The sequence below is a fragment of the Ursus americanus genome, chromosome 2 (genome assembly GCF_024610735.1).
Source record: "Ursus americanus isolate L20-20 chromosome 2, mUrsAme1.1.p, whole genome shotgun sequence".
In the NCBI taxonomy this organism is placed as follows: domain Eukaryota; kingdom Metazoa; phylum Chordata; class Mammalia; order Carnivora; family Ursidae; genus Ursus; species Ursus americanus.
Genome location: NC_142128.1, coordinates 82393 through 109066, shown reverse-complemented (window position 1 = coordinate 109066; position 26674 = coordinate 82393). Strand labels below are relative to the sequence as shown.

The window sequence follows — 26674 nt, the reverse complement described above, 5'->3', positions numbered from 1 at the left end:
AGTGGTGCTACGAATTTGGAGGAATAAATACAGAGATTCCCTGCTCTCAAATATTTTGGGTGAATGCCCTGAGGTAATTAATCCCAGTTCTAAGATTTTGAGGAACCCCTGTTCAGTTTGCCACAGCAGCTGCACAGTTTTACTTCATTCCTTGATACGGTGGAAGAACATTTCAGTTTGTGGATCTACGCCACGTTGTATATTCATTTACCCTGTGGCATGTTTGCACGTTTTATACCATTTTCCAATCGTGAACAGTGTTGTCATGGATATTTAGGTTGGTTTTGGTTATGAATATGGTTCTGGTTCTGGTTCATGATGTGTGGATCATGGTTATGGTTTATGCCTATGACTTAGAGTTCATGGTGTATGGTTTATAGATTATGGCTTTATGACTATTGTTTAATGGTATATGGTTTTAGGGTTATGGCATATGGCTTTTTGGTTTCACACCCTTATGATTTGGGTGCTTTAGCGTGAGGAGATGGGAAGAAGAGGGAATGGGTGTTACTGGGTCTGAGGGGAAAAGTCTTTGGGGGGTCAGTGGATGAGGGGGTGAGCTGGTGTGTGTAGGGGAGGGTTTAGGAAGTTCAGTGGGTGGTGTGTGGGGAGCTAGTGGGTTCAGAACTTGGAGGGTGATGGTTTAAGGGTGAGTGGGTGAGGGTTTGAGAGGGTGATTGTTTAGGTGGTGAGGGGGTGATGGTATTGGGTGTGTGTTTAGAGGCTTTGGGGGATGATTGTTTACTAGTTGAGAGATTAGAGGGATCAGGTGGTGATGGTCTAGGGAATGAGGGTTTAGGAGACGAGGACATAAGGAGTGAAGGTGAGCCCTGAGGCATTGGACATAATGGTTAATGGGATAGGTATGGTATGTGTTCAGGCTGGGGTGGTGGAAGATCCCAGCAGAATCCGGTTGTCCAGAGGGAGAGCACTAGGCTGAGTAACTGGAGCTTGTGGCTTCCAGCCTAGGGGTCAAGAGGACCTTGAGGGAACTCGGGTTTAGGATCAGGGTTCATTCTGAATACAAATCCTTTATCAGATACATGGTTTGCAAATATGTCCTCCCAGTTTGTGGCTTGTCTTTTGATTCTTTGAACAAGGTTTTTCACAGAGTAGAAGTTTTAATTTTATGAAGTCCATGTGACCAATTTTTCTCTTTTGTGGATTGGTTTTGTGTTTGCATTTTAATTTTATCCACATTTTCGAGTGAATTTTGGTGTAGGTCGTAAAGTTTGTGTCTACATTTCATTTCATATGGTTTCCAATTGATTGTTCCTTAACTATTTTTGGAGAGTTGGGGGATATCGGGCTCCACTTCCCTTTCACCTTCCAAAATGTAATGAATTCCTCTGGCCCCCGGGAGGGGGCGCTGTCTCCACTGACCTGTGCGCCCAGCCTGTCCTGCACTGCCTCCGCCGCCTGCAGGGGGCGCCCGAGCCCAGCTGCCCGACGCCGCGCGCACGCGCGTTCAGCCGGCGTCCGTGACTGACTCGAGCTTCGCTCCCCCCGACCCGTGTCTGAGTTCGGGGAGGACGTGGGTCCGGGTCCACACCGACAGGATCCGCTGTGGAGGACGTGGCTGCCCATCCACACCGGCAGGACCCTGGTCTCCTCAGGACCCGCTGTGAAGGCTTCGGGAGGACGTGGGCGGTGTCTACACCGACAGGAGCCCGGCCTCCTCAGGACCCGCAGCGGAGGACGTGGGTCCGCGTCCACACCGACAGGACCCGTATCTCCTCAGGACCCGCCGCGGGAGAAGGTGAGGAGAAGCCGTCTGAGCGGGGACTGCCGAGGGGTCCATGCTCACAGGACCCCGCGAGGCAGGGCGCGCTGTGTAGACGGTGGGGTTTCCGTGGTTTGTGCGCGGGCGGTGGGGTCTCCCCTCTCTGGGCTCGGATCCGCTGCGTGGTCCGCGGGTCCGTGTCTACGCGCACACGGATCCGGTTCCGGCCTCGGCCCCGCACGGTCCTCCCGCGTCCACACCGGGTCCGGATCTGGGCAGGGCTGCGCCTCCATCACGAAGCTTGGTGCCCGCCCGGGTGACCTGGTGCTGACCTGGTGCTGACCTGGTTGGTGACTCTGCGGCGACGTCAGGGCCGTGAACCCCCACACGCGGTCTCCACACGCAGACTCCCCGGCTGCCGTTTCTCTCCCACGCGGACGCTTCAGCGCGTTTGACCGCGAACAGGGACGCGCCCCGCGGACCCCGCACAGCCCCGAACGGGGCAATCAGCGCGGTGTCCGCGCAACAACCCAGACCGCGCCCGCGTCAGCGTCGCCGCCTGCCCCGCTGTCGGAAGTGTGCTGACCCTTCGGATCCGGTTTTCTCCTTCCGGAACCGCTCCCGGGACTTCCGGTACTCGCACAACCCCCGTGGGTTGAAGGAGCGCACAGGGCTCCAATCCGGGTGGCCTGTCACTGGGGCTGCTGTCCGAGTCCATCCACGTGGTGACATGCGTCAGTCCTTCACTTCTTCACTGTGACTAAACGTAGTAGCATTTACCACTTCAGACACTTCAGGTTCACAACTCTCTGGCCTTAGCCGAGTTCCCACGGTTGTACGTCATTGTCCCCAGCTGTCTCCTTCTCCCCAGGGAGACCGTGCGCCTGCAACACCGACTCGGCACTCCCCTTTCCCCTCGGCCCTGCTGCCACGTTCAACCCTGTGTCTCTGGACACGTCATACAGGTGGAATCACACAGTGTCTGTCCTTCTGTGAAAGCCGGCATCCTGTCCTTGTTGCTGATTTCAGAGTAGAGCTGTCACTCTTCAGACTTGAGCGTGCTGTTCGCTATAGAGTCATTGAAAAAATTACCCCTTATTCCTGCTTTCAGGAGTGTTTATATCAGTGACAGACATTGGATTTTGGGTTAGAACCTTTTCTGCATCAATTAATAGGACCACATGCTTTTATTTAAAAATTTATTGCGGAGTATAACATTGCTTGTTTTCAGTATATTGAACAACCTTTGAGATGTTTGTGAAGAGACACTTACGATGCACAATATATTTAAGAGCTCTTGGTTTTGCAATTTTTCTGATCAGGCTTCTTACATCTATTTTAAGACAGGTGTAGGAAAGTATTTGCTGATTTTGTGATGATTTCATTGGGGTTGGTATTACTGGTTAGCATTGGTGTTAGGGGTTGCTAGGGTTATGGTTGGGTTAGGGTTAGGGTTAGGGGTCTCCCTGTCCTCTTCTGCACAGAGCCCATTCTCCTCCAGTAACCAGAGTGATCTTTTTGGAACATAACCTTTGGGCCTCTCTGTGGTCTGCTCCCCTCCTGCCCATCCTCTCCAGCCTCACCTCGGCCTGCCCCTCTGTGGGCCACCCAGGGGTGTGGTTGTCCCACATGTGCCTCTGGCCTGAGTCCAAGCCTTTGCATTCACTGTGCCCTCTGCCAGGGGCACTCTTCTCTCCCCCTGCTTCATGTCTGGCTTGTTTCCCCGTTGGCTGGGCCCCGAATTGCCCCCTGATGACCTGACTCGTGCCTGCTGTGTGTGTGTGTGCTTGTCCCCTATTTAAATGTAGTGCCCACCTTTCTGATGTGAGCAATTTGCTAACCTGCCCGAGATGGGGCAGGTGTAAGGAAGTAGCCTTAGTGTCTGCACAAAATTCAGCCCCAGAGGGGCTCACCACACTTGCCTGACGATGGGGGAGCTGCTCTCCCCATGGTGGGGAGAAGGTAGTCCCCTCAAAGGGGGACCAGCCATGTGAGGCGGTTGGACAATACTCCCAGCTTCTTGTCTGGGGAGATGTAGACCTGGACCTGGAAGCTTACACCCTTGGATTCAAGGCTGGGGCCTAAGCAAGCTCCTTCTTCTTTCAGAGGTCCTCTTTCCCCTTCCCTGACCATGGCCTGGACCTGATTCCTGATCTGGGGGAGTTTGAGGGTGACCCCTCCTAGGAATACCAGTGGTTAATGAGGACCTTGTCAGCAGAATGCCCAGTAGCCTTCAAGGAGGACCCTACAGGGTGGCGACCACTCAGAACAAAGTGGGGCAGGTGGCCGGCCCTGCTGGTTCTACCCAGTCTGTAGGGCATAGAAATGAGGGCTGTGACCAAAAGTGCTTCACTCCTGGCAGGTGGGGACGGGACCTGCAGGGGGTTGGCCAGGGGAGGGCACCTGCAGGGTTTGCCCAGAAGCTCAGCACAGGGGGCGTGTTCCTGGCTCAAGCATGCTGACTGTGGGGGAGGTTTCCAGCCTGCTAAGCTTCAGGCTGCCCTCTGTAAGATGGGGTGCTGGTGGCCCCCGTCTCTGGGAGCAGAAGGTAGGGAGGCCCCATGGGCAGACTCACTCAGGACAGGACAGGTGAGTGGCTGTTGCTTAAAGCAGCCCAGGGCCTGCCCCCTCGAAGAAGGTGAACACGTCCACAGCCCCTAGTTTTGGGGTCCTGCCGCCAGCCTCTGGCTGTGACCCTCCTCTCACCCTGTCCCCTGTCCCTGTGGATACGTGGTCTTCCTGGAGCTGTTCCTGCAGATGACAGGAAGCACTTCATGGTGGACACAGGGTCACCTAGTACGTCTTCACTGACCAGCCGGCTCACATGCCTTGTGTGGCCCTCGGGGAAGGCTGGAGGGTGGTGGTCCTGAGATCCCCAGGGCCTCGTGCTGGCAGGATGTGTCCATGCAGCACACGGCAATGACCAGCTGCTTCTGCGAGCAGTGCTTCCTCCATGAGGTGGATGACCCAGTGTGCGTGGATGAGGACATGACGTTCCGTGACCACGTGGGCGTGGAGATCCTGTTGCCCTCTTTGGCACCCTGTACCCCGTTTCTACCGGTGGCCCACAAGGAGTTCAGCTATGAGTGCAGGCCGCAGTCCCAGGCCCACATCCCCAGGGACCAGGGTGATTTTTTACTACATGGGGGCCTTTTTTGGGGGGGTTGGTGGCAAAGCTTCACTGATTGACCTTGGCCTGTCACCAGGCAATGGGGGTGGACCTGCCAACGGGATGGAGGCCATGTGGCCTGACGAGAGCCACCTGAACGGATACCTGCTGGACCACAAGCCCATTAAGGTGCTGCCCCAGAGGACCTGTGGGACCCGCAGCTGCTGGGCTGTCCCCAGAGGCCATGTGGGTTCCTCGGCTGCTGGGCTGTCCCCGGGGACCTGTGGGACCTGCGGCTGTTGGGCTGGCCCAGAGGGCATGTGGGACATGCGGCTTCTGGGCTGCCTGCCCACCCGCCCCCCGCCGTCATGAAGAAGCTGAGATTCGGGCCAGGCCCAAGAATCAGCAGGACTTCCAGAACGCATGAGGGGCTTGCCCCATCTCCGTCAGGGGGTGCTGCCCTGAGTGGAACCGTCAGAGCAGTTTCCTTCTTCTGTCCCCTCGACTGTGGAGTCCAGCACTGCCCACACGGGCATGTCCAGGGCCCCCAGCCACCCCTGTGCATAGGAGGCCTGCCTGGGGGCACAAGTTCCTCTCTTCGTGGTCAGTGCATTTTCATAACTTCTGGGTCATGTGCAGCTGTGATCAGCTCCAGTTTTACGTCGAATGTTTTTCTGTGTCAATGCTGAGCAACCATCTTTAAAAAGAACAATTGAGGGAAAAGGTTTTCTCCCTGGTTCTAAACAGACATCGCCTGGTGGGCTGGGAGCGGCCCTGCAGCAGCCTTGGAGCCAGAACGGGCCCTGGCTGAGCCTTCCTCCCAGTCCCTGCACCTCGCGGCAGCCATGGGCCTTCAGGGTCAGGGGTGCGCCGAGCCATCTCTCTGACCCCCAGTCCCCTGACCGCCAGAGGCTGTGACCGCTAGCACGGCCTCCAGGAGCATGGAGCCCTCTGGGTTATTTCTGGTTCCTGCCTTGGTTTTAAATGGCTATTTCTGTGCTGGTGTTTGTGAGATGTGGGCACTGGCTCCATCTGGATGCGCGTCCTGTTGGGATCCCTCAGTGCCCACTGGAGGGTTTGCACTTGTGGACTCTCTCTGCACTATGTGTTAGCAAGCGTTCACTGAGTGCCTACTGTGAGCTTGGTCACCAACAAGGGGCAGAGCGTGAGAGCGAGAACCAGGATACAGGGTCCCTGCTCCAGGGCCCTCCTGAGACTCGCGATGGCCCCGTCCTCCTGACTCACTACCTTCCTATTGTGGTGTAACGGACATACGACTAATACCGTTAAGCACGTTTCAGGGTACAATTCAGTGGCAATACATACATTTACTGCTCTGCACCCGCCACCTCCATCCATAGCCACAACTTCGTTGTCATCCCAGACTGAACCTCTACCCACGAGACCCTGACCCCCATTCCCCCTCCCCAGCCCCGGCACCCAGCAGCTCCTTCCACCTCTGTGAATTGGAGTGCTCTCCGTCCCTCACGAGTGGGGTCCTCCAGTATCGGTCCTTCAGGGACTGGCTTATTTCATGTGGCACAGTGACCTCAAGGTCTGTCCCCATGAGCCTGGACCTGACCCACTTTTCCCCCAAAGGAGTGGCTCGGCCCTCTCCTGTCTAAGTTGAGCCTCCTCTGCTCCCCTCTGCTCCCCTCACCTTCCTTCTCAGCCTGAAGATGATCCCAGCCAATCTGCGCTTTGAAGACCTGTTCAGTCCGGATGCTGGACACACCCCCCCGGGGCCTCGGGCCTCACCTACCCCATCTGTCAACGTCAGGTGCCTGCAACCCCCACCAGCCGGCCACCTGCTCCTCCCACAGGTGTCCCCATCTCAGAAGAGGGAAACACCAAGTCCAGACCCTTGGAGGCCTCAGTGACTTCTTGCTTACCACCAGCTCTCCCAATAGTGAGGTGGCTACTGGAGGGCATTCGATGTCCTAAACATTTAAAGGCATTTGTGAGTCTCTGCTGCCCTGGGGTAATGGGTAACAGTTGGGGCAAACAGAAACCAAGCAGGCTCACTGGAAGAAAGGCTGAGTGATGAGGAGTGTTAGGGAATAGGGCCTGGAAGCTCTGACTGTCCCCACCTGACCTTCAGATGCTCCCCAGTTCCTCCTGTGCCTCTGGTGTCTTCCTGGAACCCTGACCTGGCTGTTTTCAGACAGCTCGTCCGTGGTACCCTCACTTGCTGGGAGGGGGGGTTTCTGGAATCCTCGGTGTGTCCTGCTGCCCCACCTGGATCGCTTTTTTATCTTTTTAAAGATTTATTTATTTGAGAGAGAGAGAGCAAGCAGTGGGAGGGACAGAAGGGGAGGGAGAGAGCGAATCCACAGGCAGACTCCCTGTTGAGTGTGGAACCCAACACAGGGCTCGATCCCAGGACCCTGAGATCATGACCTGAGCCTAAACCAAGAGTTGGCCGCTTAACCGACTGAGCCACCCAGGTGCCCCCCTGGATCACTTTTTGAAGGCACATTATCTGGGCCATCTGAGGACTCAAGACTGTGGGTGTGTGGCCTGGAGGGATTCTGAGCAGAGCTGGTGGGTTGGGAGGGCTGCAAGGCACAGAGACAGGTTTCCAGAAAGCTACAAAGCTATCTTCCTACAGTTTTTGAATAGAAGCCCTGAGATCTTTAAAATGCCAGCAGTGTCACAGCATGGGCCACAAAAACAAATGTCCCTGTGCACCCCACACCACCTAAACTATTGGCCATTTCTTGTCACTTGAACTGAGTATATATGGGGAGTGGGGGCTTGAGGGAGGGATCCTGGGTCAGACTTTGTCTTTGGGGGACAAAGGCCATCCAGACCATCTCGTGCTGGGCCTGAGGAGGGGGCCTGTGTGGAGACCCCAGCTGGAGGCACTGATGTCCGCTGATGCCCCCTCAGCCTGCCCCAGTGCACCTGCTGCTGGGGGAGCGCCTGCCCCTCCTCCCTGCGGAGGGCTCTCTCCTGTACCAGCGGTGCCTCCCCCGCCAGCTGCTGCCAGCCTGCAGCCCGGGAGGGTATCCCCCGAGTTCCTCCAGTCCTAGAGTCAGAGCCGGTGTGGGTGGGACGTGGTCTCGCAGCAGGCCTGAGCTCCTTGGTGCTCGCTCTCCTTCTGCAGGCTCACTGTGCCACGTCCTCCCTCAGGCTCCCTGGGCCCGGGTCCTCCTCTGCTCAGGGACCACTCTTGGCCCGGGCTCTACATGCTGGGACTGGGAGAAGGTCGTCTGGACCCTCTGGACTCATGCTTCTATGCCTGTGACATGGGCACAGGCCAGCCTCACAGACTTGTCTGAGGAAGGACAGGAAGCGCAGGAAGATGCAGGCCGCTGCAAGGGAGATGCCAAGTGACCCCAGGGGTAGCACACAGGCCTTGCACAAAGCACAGGGCTCGCAGGGCCCAGTGCCGGATGCAGGCGCCTGGCCACGGGACACAGGGAGTCCTGGCGAGGGCGGCCCTGGAAGAGTCAGGGGACTGCAGAGACCCTTGGGAAGACTCGGAGGCCCTGGCGATATTGGCTGAAATGCTGTCATTTGGTCAGAAAAGGTGTGTCACAAACCCCCATCAACACTGGATGATTTACTCTTCGTTGGTTCTAGGAATCAGTGCGTACCTGCCATGAGAACTCACATTGCGTTAAGTCTAGGATATACTTACTTTCATCATTTTTCAGGACTAGATTTTTCTAGAGGAAATACTGAGAGTGGGTCTCTCCATTCTTTTCTTTGTGCAACTGGCGTCTGTTTTCAGGAGCAGATTTCTGGTGCTCATCACCCCTGCTCACCCTGAGGACTGGCCCCTGTCACCACCCACAGTGGACGTGACCGCATGGGTTGGCGGGGTGCTCACTGATGAAGCCCCAGTGCTCAGTACACAGCAGGGACCCCAGATCCTCTGCTGAATGAGGGAGGGCCTGAGGGAGGATGGAAGTGAGGGAAAGAGGGAGGGAGGGAGGGAGAATGGAAGGGGTGGAGGGGAAGGAAAGAGGCGGGGGAATGAATGGCAGAGTGAATAAATGACGTAGGGAGGGAGGGAATGAAACCACGGAAGTAGGGTCCCTACATCAGGAGCCACTATTGGGGGTCAGATCTGAGGGCATCACAGCCCAGGCCCTGGATGGTGGCTCAGGGTACGTCCAACTGTCCTCCCAGTGCTGACCATCCTTCTCCTCAGACCTGTTGTCATCCTGGATCCTTTCTAGCTCCTCCTCAAACAATTCTGAATGTTCCCAGGAACAGGGTGGCAGGAGGGGGGGGGTCTCAGGAGGGGGCTTCCTGATTCCTGTGCCCCAGGTGACAATGTGACAGTAGCTACAGGGCATTCTATCATGAGGATTGGGACCGAGGATCCCATCCATCTCCTTGGGCATTAGCGTTGTTCCGTTCTCTGCTCTCTCCACTGTTACTGTGCTGAACTCTCCTGAAAATACATCTGTGAAAAACTGAGCCAGAGTTTCCAGGGGTGAGTCCGAGGACGTGCATGTTAGGTGATGGGTGCACCTGCGGCCTGGGGTGGGTGCCGCTCACTGTTCTCCCAGACAGGGGTGCCCGTCACCCTTCTCTCCAGGGGACCTGTGGGGGACCTCCACATCCTCACATTCTCCCCAGGGCTGCTGGTCCCCAGACCAGACACTTGCTGGTCTGGGGGTGACCAGCACTGCCTCCATAGGGTTTCCTTTGCTGGAGTTCTTCCCCAGAAGCTCCCGCATCTCTGACACATACTCCCCATGTGCCTATCCTTCCCCTTGGACTTGCATGTGTTTGGTCTCTGTCCCTGGGGAACCCAGTGACTTGGAGCACGGTTTGGACCAGAGGCAGGGGAAACCTTTCTCTGGCCTTGGGTCGTGAGCAATGCTTTTGCCCTTTGCGGTTGTGTCTACTAGCTTTCTGCATTTCCCTGGTTTCTGTGTGGGTCACAGGAAGAGCCAGCTGTTTCCTGTCTGAGGTCAGGCCGTGGTGTCACAGCAGGAACAGGGGTCTCGGCCCTGAGATTGTGCCCATAATTCCTAAAGCGGTCTCTGTGATTATGTCTGATCTGTAATCCATTGGGGACTTCATATCGAATAAGGGAAATTTTCTGTCAAATAAACACAGAAAGAAACGAGTCCCCTTTGAAAATAGGTGGGCAGACACGGAGGCACCTGTTGTGTGATTCCACTTACAGAAACATCCGGAACAGGTAAAGGAACAGAGAGAGAAAACAGCTTAGGGGTTCTAAGGGTCTGGGCTGGGGGAGAAAGGGGCAGGGCGGGCCCCTGGTTCGGGGTCTCCTTTGGGGAAGGAATGTTCTGCTGCCGTGTTCTGTGCCACGGTGGCACAGCGTCGGGGATGCACTCCATGCTCATGACGTGTTCAACTGAAAACAAGTAACTTTATTTAAAACAAATAATAAACAGCATACAGAGCTTGGAAAGCTAATATAAGAGTTAAAATACACCAGAGAGTAAGAACATAGGGGGAGGGGATGAAACACCCTGGCGGGACTTCGGGTTCGGGTGATACGACTAAATGTAATTGTACAAGGAGCTGTGCCCGCAGGGCTGTGGGCTCTGGATGTGGCTCTGGGAGCCCTGCAAGAGCAGGAGTAGGGGCAGGGCTGGGGATAGGGGCAGGGACAGGTGCAAGAGCAGGGACAGGCGCAGGAGCAAGGGGAGGGACAGGGTCAGCAACAGTGGCAGGTGCAGGACCCAGGGCAGGAGCTGGGTCAGGGGCAAGAACAGGAGCACAGGCAGGGGAAGGGGCAGGAGCAGTGGCGGTGGCGGGGGCAGGCTCTCCATGGGCAGGTGCCAGGTCGCTGGCTGGCACCACCCCTGCCCATGAACTTGGAGCTGGCTCTAGTTCCTCAGATGGTGGAGTAGCTGTGAGAGGAGAAAAGCTCACCCTCCTGCCTGCCTCTCCCTGTGCCTTTGCAGAGACAGAGCACAGCCCAGGGGTCCCCTGAGAAGCCGCAGCCAGGAAGGAATCCTCCCCGGGACGTGTCCCCGACTGCAGTCCACCCACTGGGTGCTCTGAGCCCAGTCCTTGCTCCTGGCCCCACACCAGCCTCTGGGGGCTCCTCCCTGTGGGGCCAGCACTGACCCATCCCCACACACCACACACACCCAGCCCCAGACTTCTCACCCTCGGGCTCGGCCTCCGTGGGCTCTGGCTCCTGGACCGCAGTGAGATGAGGGACCACCAGGGACAGTGGCCTGGGTGGTGTTAAAGGCCGTCCCGGGCAGTCCCCAGTCCCTGCTTCTGGAGACCACTGTGAGGGGACTCCCTCTGCCAGGGATATGGGGCGGGTGTCTGCCAGCCTCTTCCCAGTCTCATCCGTGGCCTTCGCAAAGACAGGGACCGGTAGCCGGCCCAGAGGCATCACAGCCCTGCCCGGCCGTCCTCATTGTCCTCCTGCCCAGTCCCCCTGCTGCTCCCAGATCAGACACAGACCTGTGTGTGCACAGCCCTGCACCTGGGATGCAGTGACCCACCCATGCAGGGCTTGGGACAAACCTTGGGCAGAAGGGTGCAGCCCCCACACACCCCGTCCCACCCAGCCAGGCTTGACCTGGGGTGTGAACATGACCTGCCCACTGGACATTGACTCCTCATCAGCCTGCTCCTGCTCGGGGTCGCCCCACCCTACATGACCCCTCTTATACACACACACACACGCAGACACACACACGCAGACACACACACACACACGCACACACACACGGAGGGGACCTGGGGCTGCACAGTCAGATCAGAGTGTGTGGGGCTGGGCTGGTTGGCTCTGGGCCTCATGGTGTCACCTTTCGGTCCTTCCTGCCAAATGGCCAGAGGCGTCGGGGAGCCCTGACACGACATCCCCAGCGAGGGGAAGTGTTTGCAGGGCGTGCTTTCCTCAGCCTGCAGCCTCCGGACTTGGGGATGCAACACGCAAACATGTTCTTCGTTCGAGGATCTCCAACGAAATGAGCTGGGCAGGGGGCTGGCTCTGGAATGTGGGTGCCTGGTTACCCGGGTTCTAAACTCTGTTGGGCTCTGTTGTCAGAGACGTGAGGTCACCACCGCCTGGGGTCCCCTTGCCTGACTTCCTCCTGACACAAGAGCCCCCCGAGGGCCCCCCTCCCCCAGCTGCTCTATGCTCACCCTCCACCCCATGGCCCATCCATACAGTGACACCCACACAGTCCATCCACAGCCCCCAGGAGGCCTGGGTGCAGCTGGTGTCCCCGCTGTGAGGACACAGATCTGGGTTCAGACCAGGCCCCTGCTCGTGCCCAGGGCTGTGACCCTGGACAGACCCTGTGCCTCTCAGGGACTCCCCAGGCTCCCCATCTGCACAGTGGGGTGTTCTGGCTTCTACTTCTAGGGACGCCATCAGGGGTAGGACCTCTACATACATTCTGTACCTGCTATCACAGGAGGCTGGGGCACGCACTTGGCAATGCAAGGATGAGCCAGGGGCTGAGTGGGGCATGGAACACAGCTCAGAGGGGCTGGGTCTGCTCTGGGGTCCAGGCAAAGCCACCCCCCTCCTGCCTGTGTCCCAGGCCCCGTGGGAAGGTTGCAATGAACTGATTCCTACCTTGTCCTCTCACGACACAGACTTCCAGGGCTCCCATTAGGTTGAGGCTCAGGTCCCCGGGCCTCGCCTGTGCCCATGTGCAGGGCGTCTCCACAGTGGTTCCCGGGCATTCCTGAATCCTGGTCGCACATCCCTGGGGAATCCCCTCCCCTCCAGGGTGGATGGCCTGTGTGACTGCGCTCTAAGGAAGAGAACGGGGCAAAAGGATGGGATGTCATTTCCAAGCTGATGGAGGAAAGTCTGTGACTTCTCCTGGTTCCCTCTCTCCTGTGTTCAGTCTCTGTCTCTGTGTGTCTCACAGGAGCAGGATCTGAGGGCTCGGGGGGCGATGTGAGAAACCTCAGAAGTGTCCCCGTTTCCCTCTCCTGTCCTGGTGCTCAGTTCCTTCCTAAGGCCTCCTCACCATGCCCACAGCACTGACTCTGGAACCTCTTCCAAATGGGAACCCTGAGGCTGCACCTAGGAGGGTCCTGACCTTGGTCCCCCGACCAGTGGTCCAGTGCTCTGCCACATTCTGCATACCCAGGTCCTCAGCCCCCAAAGCCCCCAGGCTGCCCTCTGCTCAGAAGGACCTCGAGGGAGTACAAAGCATTTTCCCAGGACTGGGAGCACAGTGGGTCAGGGACGGAGATCCAAGGCCAGCACGCTCTTCTACAAACCTATGGGATCCTGGGGACACCCATCTCTACAGCCCAATTGATAGAAGAGTAAGCTGAGGCCTTTTGTGCTGTAGCCCCCTCCACACTAGCGGGGGGTTTCTGTTCCTACTTCCAGGTACCCAGGGTGGTGATGGACACCGGACCCCAAACCCTGTCCTCTCCCAGTGCCCTGGCAACCCCCTGGGCCCCTTGGGGACCCCCTGACCATCAGCCTGGCATGTCTCCCCTCCCCATGCTATGGATCTGGGGTATTGCCAGGAGTCCTGATGCCCCTGCCCCATGGCCTAGCTGTCTCCGACCTCTTTCTTCTTTTTGTCACCCACCTCGCTCCCAGGGTGTCCTCCCCCTCTGACCCCCAGCTGGGCAGTCAGAGTGGGGTGTGTGTGTGTGTGCACAGGTGCACATGCCTCTACCTGCCTGGGGATGCCCAAGGTCATGTCCCCACATGGGACGGGGTGGGGAGCTATCCCCGAGGATCTGAGGGGCTCTCACCCCCAAAGCGAACCTCATGGAAGGGTTGGGGCTGGCCTAGGACTGGAGAGCAGCCCTGCTCCTTGGACTCTTCACCCCTCATTTGTCCTGGGCCAGTCCCTGCCTCTCTTGACCCCAGATTCCCAACTGTCCCTGAGGGTTGGACATGGAAATGCTTGAATGTGGCCGCTCTTCCGGGGTAGGTGGAGGACAGGTGCACCAGGCACGCAGGTCTCCCCACTGAGAGGGTCAGGTGTGCACAGGGGACCTGCACACAGCACGTGTATCATGACCCAGCCCTGTGGCGGATACACACGAGACCCATGGCTCTGCACCTGACCGGTCCCCGATATTCCCACACCAGCGCCAAGTGCTCTGTGGCCCCAAAGTCCTCTGAGCCCCAGAACCACGCCCACCCCGGCCAGCAAGCCTCAGGGTGCAAGGCCAGGTGGGTTGGACATCTAGGGACACAGAGGTCACTGAATACCCCCCCCCCCTCAGCTGGCCTGGAATGCAGACTCCCTCCCAGGGTCCAGCTAAGTGCATGGCTGGGCCAGGGGACCTGGAGGCAGCAATGGAGGCCGACTTGGGGCAGGGAAAAGATCGGTCCGCCCCTTCCCCTTCTCCTCTCCTCATTCTGCCTGGTCTTCCTGGCAGGACCCGGGACGGAGCTCCAGCCTGCCCCCGGCTAGAGTCAGAGGGGCGGGAAGGAGGCCAGGGAGGAGGGGCCCAGCACCAGGGTGCCTGAGTGTGAGGGTGTTGTTACTGTAATGAGGGACCCCGTGGGCATTCAGGGATTTCAGCCATTTTCAGACATGAGCTGGGCCCCAGGACTGAGCCCCTGCCCCATCCTGGCCCCCATGAGACCCCGCATCCTCCCCAGCCCAATCCTTGTCTGCAGCCAGTCCTCCCTCCAGCCCCAGGAAATCCAGCTGCTCGGGGGGCTGCAAAATAATTACAAGCTGGAGCCTGAGCAGCCCTGTGGGGCCTGGTTCTGGGCCCTGGAGCCCCACAGTGAGGAGAGGTGAGGATGGGCATGAGTGGGGAGAGGACAGAGTGGACTCTCCCTGGGGGCCATGGCTCCCTGGTCAGCACAGACCCTGTTGCATGCTGGCCCCTAGGGCACCCAGATTCCAGCTCCTGGGTAGGCTCTGGGAGGGAGACCAGAGTGTGGCTCCTGCTAGCTCAGACGTGTCTCTCTGTCCTGTAGCTACTGCCTGTCTCGCCAGCTGGACTCCCCCTCCTAGTCGGCCAGCAACACCTTCAGAGCCAAGAAGAACAAGCCGTCATCAAACTCAAGGACCAGTGAGTGGCTGGGCAGGCAGAGGAGGGCTCACTCTGGGCTCAGGGAGTCTCTGGGTGGGCTAGCGGGGGCTTGGGAGAGCTGGGCTTCCAGCTTCTCTGCTGAGCAGCCCTGTGGCTGGAGCCATTTGCTTCCCCTCTCTGGGCCTCGCTCTCCTCCTCTGTGCAATGGGTTGATGCTGACTGATCGCTCCCATGGCAGGAGCATGTGGGGTGCTGGTGATTGACTTACGCTGGGTACAGGGCCTGGATTGCAGACCACTGTGGGGGATGGTGAGCGGGGCACCAGTGAGCACCCCTCCCCCCAAAAGCAATCTAGGCTCTTCATGCAGCCCCCAGGACCCTGGCTGGGAGCAGTGGCAGACCACACTCCTGACACGAGGTCCATGGGTGGCTCTTCCTCAGGAGTGGGGACTCAGTGGGGACCCCAGGAGCACGAGGCCAGCTCCTCCCTCTGAGGGAAGGAGAGCAAGGAAGACTTTCCCTGGGGTCCCGCAAGGCCACGTAAGGGGGGAGGAGGCTGTCCCCATGGCCAGACAGCCCTTCCCCAGCACCCACTTACCTAGTGGGGAGGGGCAGGTGTCCTTGCTGCACACAGTGAATCTGGACTTGAAGAGTACATGGAAATTCTGCTTCGGTTAGAACCTGAGCATTGTGGGGGGTGGGGTTGGTTCTTTCACTTGCTGGGCTGACGAGACACACATGCTCTCCAGGACTCTGCCTCGAATGAAGAGCTCTTGCAGGGTCCCGGGCATCCTCAACCTGGGGAGGGGAGAGGGGCATGTCCTCCCAAAGACAGGATGGTTTCAGGTCGTGATCCTGGGCCAGGGCTGGGGACAGCCCCTCACTGCTTCCGACTCTAGGGCTGAGGGGGCCTTTCTCAGGCACAACAATGCCCACTGAACGCGGGGACTTCAGATAGGACACACACCTGGACCAGGTCCTGCCCCGGGACAGTGGCTGCCTTCCCCAGCCCTGGAGGAAGAGGGACATCCTCAGCTTCTCTGGGTGGGGGTCTTCTGTCCCACTAGCAGGCACTGGCTGGTTTCTAGTCTGCCTCTGGAAATGCACCAGCACTGAGTGGGCCAATCAGTGTGCACACACAAACACGGACAACGTGCTGCGGAAGTGCCGGAGGTGATCCTGTGCAAATGGCCTGGGGGCCGGCGGGGCTGGCAGCTTCAGTGCCCTCCAGGGGCTGCGGGCTTCCTTTCCCTGGATGGAAATCCTCCTGGAGTCTCGTCTCCACCCTTGGAGCTCCCTTCCTGCTGGTTTCAGGACCAAGGGAGAGACTGTGGTGTGGCTGGGAAGGCTCCACCCCGGCCTCCTTCCTTCCACACACATCACTGCTCCCCCAGAAGCAGGGGCTGCTGCTCCCGCCTGCCCCCCACACGCCTGGTGTAAGGCACACATTCCCTCCAAGGTCCAGCCGCTCTGGCTTCGTCACATACACGGTGCCCACGGCTGCCTGGCTGGGTGATGAGTCCCAGAAGAGCTCTCCTTTCCCGGGATCAGGGTTCCTAATCCTGGCCAGAGAAAGACGCCCCATCTGTCCTCTGCTGGAGAAGGTGAATTCCTGGGCCGGGTGGCCCTCAGGTGCCTGAGGACATGGCTGTCCCCACAGGTCCCCTGGAGAGAAGGGTGTCGGGCACCCCTGTCTGGGAGAACAGTGGGCAGCACCCATCCCAGGCCACAGGTGCACCCATCACCTAGCATGCATGTCCTCGGACTCACCCCTGGGAACTCTGGCCCAGTGTTTCAGTTGTTTTCAGGAGTGTTCAGCACAGCGGTGGTGGAGAGAGCAGGGAACGGAACCACACTAAGGCCCAAGGAGATGGATGGTGGCTCAGACAGTTAAGCCACTGACTCTTGATTTTGGCTCTGGATGTGATCTCATGGTTGTGGGATCGAGCCCCACATAGGGTCTGTGTTCAGTGCAGCGTGGGTTCACGATTCTCCTTCCACCTCCTGCCTCTCCCCTCACTCCCATGCCACGCACTCTCTCTCTCTAAAATAAAAAAATAAAATATTTATTAAAAAATGGAATCATACAGAATGTACTTTCAAAAAATTGTTGTAAAAAATCATGACATTAATTTTGCCATTTTAAACATTTTCAGTATAAAGTTCAGTAGTGTTAAGTATAATTACCTTGCTGTGAAACATTTCATCTTGCAAGTCTGAAATTCTGTAGCCATTATTATATTTTGTATTTTTAAATTCAATTAGCCAACATAGAGTGCATCATTAGTTTCCGAGGTAGTGCTCAATGATTCATTAGTTGTGTGTTCATCAGATCAGCATCTTTATTTTTCTAAAGTTTAGTTAACATACAGTGCAATATTGGTTTCTGGGGTGCAATTCTGTGATTCATCACTGAATACAACACCCAGTGCTTACACAGCAAGTGCCCTCCTTAATCCCCATCACCGACTAGCCCCTCCCCCACCTCCTCCCTCCAGGGACCCTCAGTTTGTCCTCTATCATGAAGATTCTCTTATGGTTTGTTTCCTTCTCTGCTTTTTTTCTTTTCCTCCTTCCCACATGTTCATCTATTTTCTTCCTTAAATTCCACATATGAGTGAGATCATATGGTATTTGTCTTTCTCTGACGGGCCTTTGAATGTCTGCACCCATTAAATCACAGCTTCCCCCTTTTCCCCCTTCCCTGAATCTCCTGGTTGCTGCCAGTCTAGTTTCTATTTCTGGAAATATGGCTACTTTGGAGAGCTCCCAGCTGTGGATTCCTACAGTATTTGTCTTTTTGTGAGGGTTTATTTCATGGGGCATTGTGTCCTCAAGGTTCATGCATGTTGTAGCAGGTGTCAGGACTTCCTTCCTTGGTAAGACTCAATGATATTTCATTGATGGATAGACCGTATTTGGTTTATCCACTTATCCGTTGGTGGACATTTGAGTTCCTTCTACCATTTGGCCGTTTGTCTATTGTGAAGAGTGCTGCTGTGACATGGGTGTGCAAATATCTCTTCCAGAACTTGCTTTCTAATTCTTTTGAATATGTACCCAGAGGTGGAATTGCTGGGTCCTACTGTACTCACATTTTTAGTTTTTGAGATGCTTCGATACTGTCCTCCATAGTGGTACACCATTTTACAACCACACCAGGGGTGCACAAAATTTCCCCTTTCTCCACATCCTCTCCAACAGTTGTTCTTTCCTGTCTTGTTAATTTTGGCCATTCTAACTGGTGTGAGGTGGTATCTCATTGTGGTTTTGATTTGTATTCCCTGATGGCAAATGACGTGGAGCATTGTTTCATGTGTCTGTTAGCCGTTTGTACGTCTTCTTTAGAGAAGTGTCTGTTCATGACTTCTGCCTCTTTCTTTCTTTCTTTCTTTTTTTTTTTTTTTTTTACAGATTTGTTTATGAGAGAGAGAGAGACAGCAGGGGCAGAGGGAAGGGAGAGAATCCTCCAGCATATTCCTCACTTGACTGTGGAGCCAGTCGCAGGGTGGGGCTCAATCCCAGGACCCTGAGATAATGACTTCAGTGGAAATCAAGAGTTGGGCACCCAACCGACTGAGCCACCCAGGCACCCCACGAATAGATTTTTAAGTAATCTCTACACCCAGTGTGGGGCTGGAACTCACAACCCAGAGATCGAGAGTCGCAGGCTCTACTGACTGAGCCAGCTGAGTGCTCTTAGGAAGCATGAATTAAGAGGGATAGATCGGGCATGGAGCTCTGCTATGAGTTTGTCACTGGCATGATATAAGACACCTTTAGTATTTTATTGCTTTGTGCTCAAGGGTTTCTCTCTCAGGACTTAGGCATTCTGGGACAACTTGGGGCATGCGGAAATTAATACTGCCATCCTGCTGTCCTGCACTATGCTATAACTGAATCCAGAACATCCCAACATGGGCCATGGTATCTTCCTTCTAATTTTGTAGTGTGCCTGTAACAAAAATATATACACGACAGAGAAGACATGAAGACCTATCATAGGTTCGTGTTGATTTGATTACAAGAGGATTCACCAAACCCCCTATTTTGGTGTCTTTTTTGTTTGAGGCCACCAAGCTGTTCCACTCTAAGCATTATGTCTTAATAAAAGTCAGGAGGGATGAGAGGCTGAGGCTGGCCTGTTTGACAACGGCGTGGATTATTTGTTAACACCTTTCTCCTCTTTTAGACAAAATTATTTCCCACAGTAATTGTGAAATGAAACGATTCCATTTCATGCCTACTCTTACTAAACAAAAATAGTACCACTTGGAATCTGCCCTCCTTTTCACTGTTTTAAATTTTAAACATAAATAGTCCAAGTAGACGGAGGTAAAATAACTCAATTTACGTCTTGTCTTCACATCCTCAGTGCTGTCATTGCTTCCTTTGTCTCCTGTTTCGATGCAGAGATACGTAGTTTGCCCATGAAGGGGCCTTATAATTGGGAAGGGGCACACTTGGCTGAGACAGGAGTTGACGGGCCTGCTGTATTACTGGAATTTCCAGAACTGAAATTATCTGTAGAATATGATGTTTCTTAAAAACAAGTTATAAAAAATGCTAATTTGCTAATATCTATGTTGAAAGCCAATGGTAACCATAGCATTTGTTTAGATTTAGAAATTAAACAAACAAAATATTTTTTCTGGAAAGGAATATTTTATCACTGATGTTTAGAGTTGCTGGTTGAGTGATAATAAAGAGAAGTTGGCTTTTGGTTGATCACTTTTTAATGTAATTTAATTTAATTTAATTTAATTTGTTTTTGATGTAGTGTTCAATGGTTCATTAGTTGCGTATAACACCCAGTGCTCATATCAAGATGTGCCCTCCTTAATACCCATCACCCGGTTACCCCATCTCCCCATCCCCTCCCTTCTGTAATCCTCAGTTTGTTTCCCAGAGTCCAGAGTCTCTCATGGTTTGTATCCTTCTTCTGTCCCTTTCTTGACTGGATTAATTGTTCTTTGGGTGTTGAGTTTGATAAGTTCTTTATAGATCTTGGATACTAGCCCTTTGTCTGTTTTGTCATTTGCAAATATCTTCTCCCATTCCATGGGTTGCCTCTTAGTTTTGTTGACTGTTTCCTTTACCAAGCAGAAGCTTTTTGTCTTGATGAAGTCCCAAGAGTTCATTTTTGCTTTTGTATCCCTTGCCTTAAGAGACGTGTGTTGCAAGAAGTTGCTGCAACTGATGTCGAAGAGGTTACTGCCTGTGCTCTCTAGGATTTTGATGGATTCCTGTCTCACATTTAGATCTTTCATCCATTTTGAGTTTATCTTTGTGTACGGTGTAAGAGAATGGTCCAGTTTCATTCTTCTGCATGTGGCTGCCCAATTTTCCCAGCACCATTTATTGAAGAGACTGTCTTTCTTCCTTTGGATATTCTTTCCTGCTTTGTCAAAGATTAGTTTGACCATAGAGTTAAGGGTCCATTTCTGGCTTCTCTATTCTGTTCCATTGATCTATGTGTCTGTTTTTGTGCTAGTACCGTACTGTCTTGATACTCACAGCTTTGTAATGTAGCTTGAAGTCAGGCATTGTGATGCCTCCAGCTTTGGTTTTCTTTTTCAACATTCCCCTGTAGATTCAGGGTCTTTTCTGATTCCATACAAATCTTAGGATTGGTTGTTCCAGCTCTGTGAAAAATGGTGATGGTATTTTGATAGGGATTGCATTGAATGTGTAGATTGCTCTGGGCAGCATAGACATTTTAACTATGTTTATTCTTCCAATCTATGAGCGTGGAATGTTTTTCCATCTCTTTGTGTCTTCCTCAACTTCTTTCATAAGTGTTCTGTAGTTTCTAGAGTACAGATCCTTTACCTCTTTGGCTAGGTTTATTCCTAGTTATCTTATGATTTTTGTTGTTATTGTAAACAGAATTGATTCCCTAATTACTCTTTCTTCAGTCTCATTGTTAGTGTATAGAAATGCAACTGATTTCTGTGCATTGATTTTGTATCCCGCCACATTACTGAATTCCTGTATGAGTTCTAGCAATTTTGGGGTGGAGTCTTTTGGGTTTTCTGCATAAAGTATCATGTCATCTGTGAAGAGAGAGACTTTGACTTCTTCTTTGCCAATTCGAATGCCTTTTATTTCTTCTTGTTGTCTGATTGCTGAGGCTAGGACTTTTAGTACGATGTTGAACAATAGTCGTGAGAGTGGGCACCCCTGTCATGTTCCTGACCTTATGGGAAAAGCTCTCAGTTTTTCCCCATTGAGAATGACATTTGCTGGGCTTTTCAGAGATGGATTTTATCATGTTGAGGGTGTTCTCTCTATCCCTATACTTTGAAGAGTTTTAATCAAGAAAGGATGCTGCATTTTGTCAAATGCTTTTCTGCATTAATTGAGAGGATCATATGGTTCTTTTCTTTTATTAATGTGCTCTATCACATTGACTGATTTGTGAATGTTTGAATCACCCTTGCATCCCAGGAATAAATCCCACCTGGTCGTGGTGAATAATTCTTTTAATGTATTATTGGATCCTATTGGCTAGGATCTTGTTGAGAATTTTGGCATCCATTTCATCAAGGATATTGGTCTGTAATTTTCCTTTTTGATGGGATCTTTGCCTGGTTTTGGGATAAAGGTAATGCTGCCTCATAGACCAAGTTTGGAAGTTTTCCTTCTGTTTCTATTTTTTGAAACAGCTTCAGGAGAATAGGTATTAATTCTTCTGTAAATGTTTGGTAGAATTCCCATGGGAAGCTATCTGTGCCTGGACTCCTTTTGGGGCGGGGGGAGGTTTTTGTTACTGCTTCAAATTTCCTTGCTGGTTATTGGTCTGTTAAGATTTTCTTTCTTTCTTTTTTTTTTTTTTTAAAGATTTTGTTTATTTATTCGACAGAGATAGAGATAGCCAGCGAGAGAGGGAACACAAGCAGGGGGAGTGGGAGAGGAAGAAGCAGGCTCATAGTGGAGGAGCCTGATGTGGGACTTGATCCCATAACGCCGGGATCACGCCCTGAGCCGAAGGCAGACGCTTAACTGCTGTGCCACCCAGGCGCCCCTGGTCTGTTAAGATTTTCTATCTCTTCCTGTTTCAGTCTTGTTAGTTTTTAAGTTTCCAGGAATGCACCCGTTTCTTCCAGATTGCCTAATTTGTTGGCATATAGTTGCTAATAATATATATATATATATATATATATATATATATATATATATATATTTTAAAGATTTTATTTATTTGGCAGAGAGAGAGACAGCCAGCGAGAGAGGGAACACAAGCAGGGGGAGTGGGAGAGGAAGAAGCAGGCTCCAGTGGAGGAGCCCGATGTGGGGCTCGATCCCAGAACGCTGGGATCACGCCCTGAACCGAAGGCAGACGCTGAAGGACTGAGCCACCCAGGCGCCCCGCTAATAATATATTCTAACAATTGTCTGTATTTCCTTGGTATTGTTTGTGATCGCTCCCCTTTCATTCATGATTTTATTAATTTGGGTCCTTTCCCTTTCTTTTGGATAAGTCAGGCCAGAGGTTTATCGATCATATTAATTCTTTCAAAGAACCAGCTTCTAGTTTCATTGATCTGTTCCACTGTTCTTCTGGTTTATATTTCATTGATTTCTATTCTAATCTTTATTATTTCTCTTCTCCTGCTGGGTTTAGGCTGTATTTGCTGTTCTTTCTCCAGGTCCTTTAGGTATATGGTTAGCTTGTGTATTTGGGATTTTTCTAATTTTTTGAGAAAGGCTTGTATTGCTATATACTTCCCTCTTAGGACCGCCTTTGCTGTATCCCATAGGTTTTGAACTGATGTGTTTTCATCCTCTTTAGTTTGCATGAATTGTTTAAGTTCTTCTTTAATTTCCTGGTTGCCCCATTCATTTTTTAGCAGGATGCTCTTTAACCTCCAAGTGCTTGAGTTTCTTCCAAATTTCTTCTTGTGTTTGAGTTCCAGTTTCAAAGCATTGTGGTCTGAAAGTATGCAGAGAATAATCTCAATCTTTTGGTGATGGTTGAGACCTGATTTGTGACCCAGTACTGATCTATTCTGGAGAAAGTTCCATGTGCATTCGAGAAGAATGAGCATTCTGTTGATTTAGGATGGAATGTTCTGTAGATATCTGTGAAGTCCATCTGGTCCAGTGCGTCATTCAAAGCTCTTGTTTCTTTGTTGATCTTCTGTGTAGATGATCTGTTCAGCTGTGAGAGGGGTGTTGAAGTCTCCTACTACCCGTGTATGGTTATCAATATGTTTCTTTACTTTGGTATTAATTGGTTTATATAATTGGCTGCTCCCACGTCCAGGGCATAGATATTTACTGCTTTGTTAGATCATCTTGTTGGATAGACCCTTTATGTATGATATAGTGTCCATCTTCATTCCTTACTACAGTCTTTGGTTTAAAATCTAATTTGTCTGATATGAGGATTATTACTCCAGCTTTCTTTTGAGGTCCATTAGCATGATAAATTGTTCTTCACCCCCTCACTTTCAATCTAGAAGTGTCTTTAGGTCTAAAATGAGTCTGTTGTAGACAGCATATGGATGGGTCTTACTTTTTTATCCAATCTGATACCCTGTGTCTTTTGGTTTAAGCATTTAGCCCATTTACATTCAGAGTAACTATCAAAAGATATTAATTTAGTGCCATTGTATTGCCTGTAAAGTCCTTGTTTCTGTAGATTGTCTCTGTTACTTTCTGGTCTATATTACTCTTGGGGTCTCTCTTCACTTACAGAATCCCCTTTAAGATTCCTTGCAGGTCTGGCTTGGTGGTCACATAATCTTTCAGTTTCTGTTTGTCCTGGAGGCTCTTTATCTCTCCTTCCATTCTGAATGACAGCCTTGCTGGATACACTATTCTTGGCTGCATGTTCTTCTCATTTAGTACCCTGAATATACCTTGCCAGCCCTCTCTTGCCTGACGGGTTTCTGTGGATAGGTCTGATGTTATTCTGATGTTCCTCCCTCCACACATAAGGATCCTCCTCTCCCTAGCTGCTCTCAGGACAGCTTCTTTGGCTGTAAGATTTGCAAGGTTCACTAGTATATGTTGGGGTGTTGATCTATTGTTATTGATTTTGGGAGGGGTCCTCTGTGGCTCTTTGACTTGAATGCTTGTTTCCTTCCCCAGATTAGAAAAATTCTCAGCTATGATTTGCTCAAATATACCTTCTAGCTCTCTTTCTCTCCACCCTCTCTGGGATCCCAGCAATTCTGACGTTGGTTTGTTTCAAGGGATCATTAAATTCTTGTAGCCTTTCTTCATGGGCTATTAGTTGTCGTTCTCTCTTTTCCTCAACTTCCTTCCTTCCCATCAGTCTGTCCTCTAGATCACTTACTCTCTCTTTTGCCTCATTGACACTAGCTCGTAGTGTTTTTAAGTTCAGCCTGATTAGATCTCATTTCCACGCTTAGAGATTCTGTATTGTCATTTTTAAGTTCAGCCTGATTAGATCTCATTTCCACCCTTAGAGATTCTGTATTGTCATTTATGCTCTTTTCAAGCTTAGCTATTAACTTTATAATTGCTATCCTGAATGCTTTCTCTGACATCTTATATCCATATCCATTAGCTCTGTGGCAGAGAACATTGCCTCTGGCTCTTTCCTTTGTTGTGAATTCTTCCTTTTTGTCATTCTGCCCAGGGAAGGATGGGTGAGTGAATGAACAGAGTCCAAAATATCATCCACAATCCAAGCAGAATGCACCCTAGAAAAAAATCTGAATTGGTTGGAAGCCACCACAGAAAAGCAAACAGCCAAAGTGAAAGAAAACTATAAAAAAAAGGTGGAGGAGGAGAGACTATAATCTCACTGGGTGGACAAAGCAGGGTGAGTCACTTGTTCCTGATTGAATTTTGGTCTCTGTGTTAGAAGACACTACATCCCGAGGGAGTCCCAGAGACCATCACTGCACTTTGTGTCTTTGGGACTGTGAGCGGTTGTGGGCTCTTGTGTGCACCCAGCTCCACAGCCTTTTTGCCCCTCCCAGAGGACGGTAAACAGCCCACAAGTTCCAGTCCTTTACAGGGTGGTCAGGCAGAGAGTGGTTGCCATACTAGCCCATCTCCTGGTTTATGGTGACCAGAGCTGAGAGTCCCTTCTGGGCTCACTGACCACAACCAGTTTCTTTGCTCCACTTCTTGGGCACTGTATTGGTTCAGGCATCCCTGTTCTTTCTGTATCTCCTGGGATCCTGAGACCACAATGACCCATGTAGAATTCTGCCCTTTTCATCCCCTGAGCCCCTTTCAGAAAGGGATATTTCTCACCAGAGAAGATTTCTAAGGGTTCTGATTTGTGCTCTGTTGTTATATCATTTAATGGTAGCCAGCTTATGGAGCCTCCCTCCTGCTTCTGTTTATCTTCCAGTATCTCCCACAGATTCATGCCTGTGCACATCCTACCTTGCAAAAAAACAGTCGCTTTTCTGCTTGTAGAGGTCCAGACATATATTCTTAGATCTCAGGCTGATTTTGTGGGTGTTCAGAATGATTTGATAGATATCAAGCTAAATTCAAGTGACCAGATGAAATGAGGTCCCCTACTCTTCCGCCATCCTGCCTCCTTCTCTACTGTTATGTTTAGAGTCCCTTTTACCATGTGAGGTCACAGTCACTGAATTTGGGTGTTAGGATGTGCACACTTTGGGAGACCATTATTCTGCTTCCACATGTCTAATTTTATTTATTTATGCCTTCTCTCACAGCTGTGCCCTGAGAGACATGCAGAAAGAGAAGAGGTCATCTATTTGGGCTACCAGGTTCTGAGAATCCAAACGAGAGACCACCTGACCTGTGTTGTTGGTATAAGAGCCCCACTATTAGTCATCTCCCTTCTATTCCTTTCCAGACCTTGTATTCTAAATGCCCTTATCTGATTTGTCTTTTCTCGTTTAAAGTCCATCAGGCTACAGATGGTCCTGTCTGTGCAGCCACAAATGGAGACAGCCCCTACCGTCTTCTACCAAGGACCTTTGGACAGATCTCTGGGGATGAAACCCTGACTACGATTCTTCAACAAGGCCCCCGACCAGCAGGAAGCAGTTAGACCAGTCATTGCCCCCTTCCCTACCGGCAGTTAGGGTCACTTCCTCAGAGGGGGGAAAGTTAGGAGTTAGTTGGACAGTTAGGTAGTCAGGGTCAGGGTCCCCAACAAGAAAATATGGAGTCAGGACAGTTAAAATAGCACTGACATCCTGTTCTGCAGCTTAGACAGGACAACACGGACATTCTGCTCTGCAGCCTTTGCAGGAATGACTTCTGCAAAACGTCCTAAAATAAGACAATTAACCACGAAAGCATTTGTCAATATCATGGACAAGGGGCAGTTAAGATCTAAGCCCCCAGATGTTAGGGGAAAAAAAAAGACCATCAGCAAGTGGACATGAACCTACTAGGGAGACAGATATGTGACCAAAGCCCTGATTGGCACAACTCAGCACACCCTGCTTAAGAAAGTTCCACAAAAAGAGCTTATAAAAACCCCTAAACGTAGAAACTCCGGGTGCAACCCACTTGGGTCCCCTCCCTCTCTGGGAGCTTTGTACTCTTGCTCAATAAACTTTGTTTTGATGCCCACCACCCTTTGTCTGGTCTACCTCTTCATTCTTGGAAGCAGCATGACCAAGAACCCGGGCACTGAGGGGACACAAATCCTGTAACACCACGATGGAGAACATTCAACATCATGAAGGGATCTGTAGATTTATCAGAGATTGCAGGTTTAAATATGGACTAGACAATCATTTGGCAGTGCTGTTATTTCACTCAACAAGCTTTCACTGAGGACCTGAGCTGGACTGTCTACTAAGACTATGTAAAACCAATGTACTGGGTTTTTTCCACGCGCAGACACATAAATGACAGTGATGTGATGTATAATACGATATTCATTAGACATATTCATATCTGTGTGCGACCAAGAGAATCTAAAT

The 26674-nt window shown here is 52.0% G+C and overlaps 1 long non-coding RNA gene and 1 pseudogene across 1 annotated transcript; both read left to right on the top strand.

Moving 5' to 3' along the window:
* The first annotated feature begins 656 nt into the window (after positions 1-656).
* On the top strand, positions 657-26314 carry LOC123802563 (uncharacterized). The gene is made up of 5 exons (XR_015726546.1): positions 657-1759; positions 14716-14810; positions 24385-24570; positions 25448-25544; positions 25640-26314. It is a non-coding gene; the product is annotated as an uncharacterized LOC123802563 (long non-coding RNA).
* LOC148110448 (histo-blood group ABO system transferase 2 pseudogene) lies at positions 4179-7112 on the top strand (annotated as a pseudogene).
* Positions 26315-26674: the final 360 nt, after the last annotated feature.